At 43.4% G+C, this 7899-nt stretch overlaps 1 pseudogene; it reads left to right on the top strand.

The window, feature by feature from the left end:
• Positions 1-434: 434 nt before the first annotated feature.
• On the top strand, positions 435-7668 carry LOC129025763 (adenylate kinase isoenzyme 6-like; annotated as a pseudogene).
• The last annotated feature ends 231 nt before the right edge of the window (positions 7669-7899 follow it).

Raw genomic sequence — 7899 nt, forward strand, 5'->3', positions numbered from 1 at the left:
TTACTCAGGAGAGGGGGTGGGGTGTGTAGATCCAGGGTGGGCACTGCCTCACAGCCAGAGTCCACATGATGGCAGACAAGCAAGCAAGCCCAGGCAGTTCTGCTCTAGACACTTGGCCTCATCTCCTCTGGCTGCACTTTCTGTGTATACTTTGTACAAAGGTAGCAAAAAGAGGTCAACAGTAGCTATTGTGACATGAAAGTCTATGCCACCTTAAGATCTTCTAAAATATTGTTGTCTGAAGTGACCTTTCTTCTAATAAAATTTTTACAAATACACAAGTACAAGCCTGAAACTACTATAAATGAAATATTAGGATATTTTAAGCCCATAAATAAATAGACAACATGAAAACAGTCACTGTTTGGTTGCAAAGCACACCCTCAGGAAGAATGCTCAGATGAGCAGGCAGGCCCCTGATCGCCCACCCCACGATGCTCTGTTCCACTTTGCAAAGCTTCTCCATTGGCCAGTCCCCGCTGCTTTCTGGTGAGATGTCCAAGGTGAAGTGAGTGCTGAAGGCTGTACAGCTGATGGAGCTGACTGCCTTGCACACATTGAAAATCACCCCCTGGCTCCAAGAGTCAGCTGTGGTGACACCCCTTAATGGGAGGTAGTGCCAAGCCACCATCAGTGTGCCTGGGCTGCCCTGATCTATACACCCCAGCTCTTTACTGGGATGTCTGTCTGCTTCTCTCAGGGGTTGGGTCATGAGCCACCTCTGGCAAGGACCAGCTTGCTGGACAGGCTGGGCACTCTCCCCCAGCATCCTCAGCAGCCCTGCCTATGCTGTCACCGGTGCTGATGATCTCCAAGATAAGATTAGGGGAAATTTTTCAAGGCAACTCTTTCCCCCTAATTTCTCTATCTTAATAACAGCACTGATAACTTTTAAGCCCTAGTAAGCTGAACCTGTAAGACAAATGAGCTCCTGCCTTAGAAGGGCCAAGGTTGGGCAGTGTGTGCCCAGGTGAGAGCCCATTGGTTGCTACTGAAGGGAGAGAGATGGATGGATCTGGCCGCTTAGCCTAGTGAAAAGTAGGGCCTTCTCCTTCCAGAGAATCAAAGTCTCCAAGGCCAGAAAGAGATGCTTGGGTGGTCTTCCAAGAAGCAGAAAGCTAGAAGGCCTTGCAAGGAACCCCAGACAGCCTTCGGGGTGACTGAGAGGGCTTGACTTATTCCTGCTTTCCTTGGTTACATTCTGCCAGCAAGAAAACCTGCCTGCAGATGGTAGGTGGGACTGAGGCTACCAGTCAGTCACTAGGGTCTGTAGGCACTTTGACTGTGGTACTTTTTTGAAGCAGACACTCAGGCCAGTTCTTGCAGAGCAGTTCCCTCATTGTCTGCAGCTCCTTCTTTCAGTCCTGGGACCATAGAGGGACCAGGGAGGGAGGCAAAGGCTCAGCCTGTGCCCCACAATGTGCTCTGAGAAGTCTCCCTTTTCTTTCTTTCTTCTTTTTTTTTTTTTTTTTTCCAAATGGAGTAGAAGTCTCTTTTGTTACCTCCCTATGGACAACCTCAAATTTCCAAATGAAAAGACCCAGCATGGAGCCTCCAGGAAAGTGCACAGAATTCTGTCTAGTACGCAGGAGGAAGGGGGTTCCCACTGAGGGCAGGATCAGTCTGCATGACCCTGTTCAGGAATGTTCTCCTCATAGTACAGCCTCAAGGTGTAAGCATTCTCTGTGTGCACACAGTCCATGGCAGCCTCTGCCTGGGGAGCCATCCAGCTGCACACGTGCAATGGAGCAGTGATCTGGGTGAGTGTGTGGTTCTGGACCTCGTGACAATCAGGGGAGAGGGAGATACAGAGCCCACTGAGCCCAGAACACTGCCATAGGCTACTTGTCTGAGACTTCCATCTGCTCTAGGATCTTCTTGCCCTGATAATCTGCCCTGAGTTCAGATAGAAGCAAATGGCCACCACTCTCAGGGATGCCCCCTGTCATACTGACAGCTCCCTAGAGGGAACTCAAGCAGTGGGGGCAGATTGTTTGGGTGGAAACTCTGGAGTTTGGGCTGGCTGGTTCATCCAATAAGCCCCTGGAACATGACACAGGTCAGGGGGAGATGAAACAGTGACATTACATTTTATTTTATTTTATATTTTATTCTATTTTATTTCTTCTATTCTATTCTATTCTATTCTATTCTATTCTATTCTATTCTATTCTATTCTATTCTATTCTATTCTTTTTTTGAGAAGAAATCTCACTCTGTCACCCAAACTGGAGTGAATCAATATGATTTCAGCTCACTGCAACCTTCACCCACCGGATTCAAGGAATTCTTCTGCCTCAGCCTCCGAGCAGCTGGGACTACAGGCATGCATCACCACGCCCAGCTAATTTTTGCATTCTTAGTAAAGGTGGAGTTTCACAGTATTGGCCAGGCTGATATTAAGCTCCTGACATTGTGATCTGCCCACATTGGCCTTCCAAAATTTTGGGATTACAGGCATGAGCCACCATGCCCGGCAGCCATACCTTTTCTTTCTTGACATGACAAAGTGTTTTGTGAAGTTCAGGCTGTTGTACTTGAGCAGCTCCAGTGGTGAATGGCTTAGGAAGCAAGGGCTAGTGGGCTTGGGGTTGAGCAATAGGCTGTAGGCCTACAAGGAGGAAGTGGGCACTGAGCAAGTGCCCTGGTTGTCTGTCCACAGACCCAGAAAAAATGACATCCCAGGAGTTTGTGGGGAGCTGGCAGAGACTTACTGGATCCAGTAAAAGCCCCATGCGGATGCAGTGATGGGGCACTTCTTGTCCTAATCTGTAATTACAAAGAGGTACATGAAATCCCTTTGCATCTTGCAGTTTCCAGGAAGTGGGTTCCAGATGCTCATGCTAATCACTTTTAGGCACTGAAAGCGCTTCAAGAATGGTCAAGCAGAAATAAGGTCTTCATTTCACCTAGGACCCTCTTCTTTGCTCCCTTTGGGAGTTCCACCTTCCAGTCTTGGCTCTGGAGACACCATGGTCCCTCCTGGGTCCCTGGCAAGATGTAAGCAGGTGGCATACTGTCAGTGAGGCTAATCTGCAAGCCATTCTTTCACTTCCTACTGTTTCAGGGACTCAAGGCTGGTAGTCAGCACAGGGCCACCCAAGACCAGATCTCTCCACCTAAATTTGACCCTGGTTTGAGTGCCTCTAGGCCAGACCCCTCCAGGTAGGAAAACCTGGTCTTCAGCCTCTGGCCTCCATGCTCCCCATCCATCTTTTCAATCCTGGCCCCAATGTCTCCCCCACATCTCAGGTCATTGGAGAAGATACTCGGGAAAAACAAGCAGCTTTAGTCAGCCCTGCTAAAGTTGGCAGATGGGCCCAGGCTCTTAAGCTGCTCTTGGGAGCGGCTCAAGTGGAAGCAGGCCTTGAATAGTGTGTGTAGTTCTTTCAAGGAGAGGGAAGTAGGATGTTACCAGGACCCTGTACCCTAAAACATCGCATCTAGCACAGAAAATAGTTTGCAAGATGCTCTCGTGGGTGATTTCAATTTTCAACTTTAGGCTTCCATTTTCAAATTCCATAATGAACACATTAGGTGGGGTTCTAATTTCAACACACACACACTCACACAGACACACACTCCTGTCTGCTAGTGGGCAGAGATCCTTTCTTACAAAGAATCTTCTGACAAATGCCTCTGAATCACATGTGGGTCTTGAAGAGCTGACAAGGCTAACTGCTTTTTATCCACTAGTGTCTTGGGTAGATGGAGCATTTAGAGCTGCCTTTTTGGGCAGCCCTAATGCAGGAGTGTGCTGAGGACTCCCCAGGGCCTCCAAATTCAGGACTATCTTCCAGTTTGTGTTTCACTGAATTTTAATGGTGGCTGTTTTGGGAAAGAGGAAAGGTTCTGTGATCAACTACGGGCACCATTGAGCTACAAATCTTTTCCACACTTCCTCTTAGCAAGCAGGTAGACCCTGAGAACATGAGTAGCTTTTCCCCAGGGAACATGAGTACATGAGAGATTTTGCTTTACAACCAGGTGAATCTCACCACAGCACTTGGTGCTGTACTGGGCAGATTTCCCCACTCAAATACTGTGAATCTTTTTAAGTTTTTTGTATTTCTTTTTTCCGCAAGACATCATTTATCTTTATAGAATTTGATTGGGCTGATATGAAGGCTGGCTTGATACTGCCTGATTTTTTTAGAATCACAACTCCGCTCTTTAACTTGTGGGCTATGAAGTTATAAGGTGTTGGTGTGACAGGCTGAGAAGCAGGCGTGTGCTCCAATCCTACATTCATATGCTTATCTGTGACACAAGACCTCCAAGGATTGGGGAAGTCCTGCCTGGCCCTTCTTTTGGGGTCCCTCCTCTAGGCAGTCTACCCAACTTCCAATCCAGCCTTCCCTCATACACAGCCCTGAGACCTCCTGCATCTCCTTACTGTTTTGCAGCCCTGGGAAGTGGTTTGGTGTGTTTCTGTCCAGGTGCAGTGAGAAGCAAGTGCAGTGACACATTTTTTCATGGACCATCAGCACCGGCTAAATCTCCTGCAATGTCTCCCTAAGGGACACCTGCAGGAAGATGGTCCCAACAACTCTGATGAGAAACCGCATGGCTGGAAGCAAGGACTTACCATTTCCCCAGCCCAAAGCCCGGAGAATCTTTCCCAAAATTCTCAGGTTTCCACTTTTTGAATATTTAATTCTTTTTAGAATCCCAGGCCCCCTCTATAGATGCCATGCCTACCTACACCTGTCTGTGTGTGCAGAATAGAGCCTGTCCACACTGACTATTCCTCCAGACCAAGAAAAATCCCTATGCAGAGTAGGGGGAGATGGAAAAACTAAGGGAGACAAAATGGCAGGTTTATCTCATCCCTCACCCAGTGCTAAGGTCCCCAGGGCAAACAGCTTTTGCCTTCAAATTCAAGTTAACAGCATACAAAATATATTCATTTTTACTTTCCCCACTCTCTTACTAATGTTACAAATTATGTCGCTATATATTGTGTGTATTTTCACAGAGATTTAAGAATTTAATACACCATTATTATTACAATAGCAAATTTTGTATCAGTGTATATACTTATATTTAATAGAGAGCTTTATATTTTCATATGGTTTTATGATGCTGTCCAGCATCATTTAATGTTTCAACATAATTGACTATCATATGCATTTTTTCTAGGGTTATTTTAGTAGTAAGCAACATTAGATTTTATATTTTAAACTTAAAAACGTTTTATTTTTTCTAATTTTTGAAGTACAGTGTTTTCCAGATCAATTATTCTTGGTTACTATTATTTTTGTTTCATCACAGAAAAGTGTAAGGTTCTCAGAATCTCCTCTTTTTCTTCCAAATAACATTTATGTCATTTTCTTCCTATATTCTTTTTATAACACTCTTTCTCTGAATATATTGGTCTACTTGATGTTGTCCAGTAAGTCTCATATTTCACACTCATTTTTTTCCATTTTTTTCAAAAACTAGTTTCCAGGCCTAAATATTTGTGAATAATATATGTTTAATTTTCTGAATCTATTTTTGATCCATTTTTTGCTGTTGTGTCTCTGTAGTGAATTTGTAAATGACAGTTATTGGATCCTTCAATGCCACAATTTCTGTTGGGTTTATAGAAAAAGGTTTCATATCTTTGTTGATATCATATTTTGGTCATTTATTATTTTTAAATGTTATTCAATTGTTTATTTTTGTTTTATTTTTGTTCACTGAGAACTTTTAATTTTTTTCAATTCTTTATCACATATGCAAAAATCTTCATTACTTAAGAGTCAACTTCTGGATGTTTATTTTGTTTCTTCCAGTGAAGTGTATTTCCCAAATTCTTCGTATGACTTGTAATTTTTTCTTAAGATCTGGAAAATTATACAATGTCCATCAAATCTAGCATTTAAAGCCTGCCATGGCTGGGCACAGTAGCTCAGGCCTGTTATCCAAGCACTTTGGGAGACCAAGACATGCAGATACTCGAGGCCAGGATTTTGAGACCAGCCTGGCTAACATAGCAAAACCCGTCTCTACTGAAAATACAAAAAAATTAGCTGAGTATTGTGGTGTGCACCTCTCATCCCAGCCATTAAGAAGACTGAGACAAGAGAATCACTTGAACCCATGAGACAGAGGTTGCAGTGAGCTGAGATTGCTCCACTGCACTCCAGCCTGGGCTACACAGCAAAATTCTTTCTCAAAAATAAATAAATAAATAAATAAATAAACTGCCTTATTAAAGGGGGATATTAACAGCAGTCATCCAGGCTATTGATTTTGGGGGCTTCACAGATGCATTCTCAGGTATTTCTTCTCTGTATCTGGGTGTATTTCTCAGTTAAATATAATTTGTTTCATTGTTTTTAGATTGATTACCTATTTTCTTCCCCAGTTGACTGTCTGTGGTATTGCAGCTTCTCTAGTGCTGCAATTTTCTTTCTTCTCATCAGACACAACTGTTATCTGTATGACTCCATCATGTCCTTCAGCACTCCATGTCTATTCATTAGGCAATCTCTTGAAAGGAAAAACATTTCAACACATACACTACAGCTTTAATTCTTTAATGAGGAAGACGCTGGGAGTTGGGCTTATTCTGGTGAGCCCAATTACTATTGTGGGGAAGAAAAAAAAAAAACACTCTGGTGGATAGTCTGTAGCAAAGAAAAAATTCCTGCAGTGTGAAAAGAGAGGAGGCAACAGCCATATACAAAGCAAGGTAAAAATAAATGAGCAGGTAACCCATAGGAGAGATCCAAAGGTCACAGAAAAAGCAAGAGTTTAAATATGGTTTGGTCATCTCTGTTCTAATGGAAATTGTTTTAGAAAAGCCTAATTTTATTTTTCTTGCTGTCACAGAGAAACATGTTCCTGTCCCATGCTTACTATGCTCTTCAATATTCTACGGCTTCCTTTCTCCCTCCCAGAATCTTCCAGTGCATTCACACTGAAAACCAAAGTCCTCCCAGAATCTGTAAGAATCTACATGATCTGACTAGATTTCACTAGTTTTGGGAACTAGGGAAATCTGCACACATTTCTGGAGACCACTATGTTATGCAATTTTTAAAGAAATATGTGGTTTCTCAAGTCAAAAGTGTGTGAAGGGAGTTGTGGAGGTATTGAGAGGCATTGGGATTTGTTTTAGAAATTCCAAGAACAGTAGTGCAAAGGACATGTGAACAAGGCACTCGGCGCCATCACAGCAAGCCATCATTGCTTCTCAGCATCCTGCTCACTGGTACCCCAGGGGTTGGAAGAACCTTACTAGGCACAGAACTTGCATCAATATCAGGACTGAAATACATTGATGTGGGTGATTTATCTTGAGAAGAGCAATTGTATGATGGCTATGATGAAGAGTATGATTGTCACATTTTAGATGAAGACAGAGTAGTTGATGAGTTAGATAACCAAATGAGAGAAGGTGGAGTTATTGTTGATTACCACGGTTTTGATTTCTTCCTTAAATGCTAGTTTCATGTAGTTTTTGTGCTGAGGACAGATACCAATGTATTGTATGAAAGACTTGAAACAAGGGGTTATAATGAGAAGACTCTAACAGACAATATTCAGTGTGAGATTATTCACGTTCTTTATGAAGAAGCCACAACATCCCACAAGGAAGAAATCATGCATCAGTTGCCTTGCAATATACCAGAAGATCCAGAAAATAATGTAGATCAGATTGGCTGGGTGCAGTAGCTAATGCCTGTAATCCTGGCACTTTGGGAGGCCAAGGTGTGTGGATCACGAGGTCAAGAGATCAAGACTATCCTGGCTAACACGGTGTAACTCCATCTCTAGTGAAAATACAAAAAAAAAAAATTAGCTGGGGCATGGTGGTGGGTGCCTGTAGACCTGGCTTCTCAGGAGGCTGAAGCAGGAGAATGGCATGAACCTGGGATGTGTAGCTTGCAGCGAGCTGAGATCGCA

Source organism: Pongo pygmaeus, chromosome Y (genome assembly GCF_028885625.2).
Source record: "Pongo pygmaeus isolate AG05252 chromosome Y, NHGRI_mPonPyg2-v2.0_pri, whole genome shotgun sequence".
NCBI classification, from domain to species: Eukaryota; Metazoa; Chordata; class Mammalia; order Primates; family Hominidae; genus Pongo; species Pongo pygmaeus.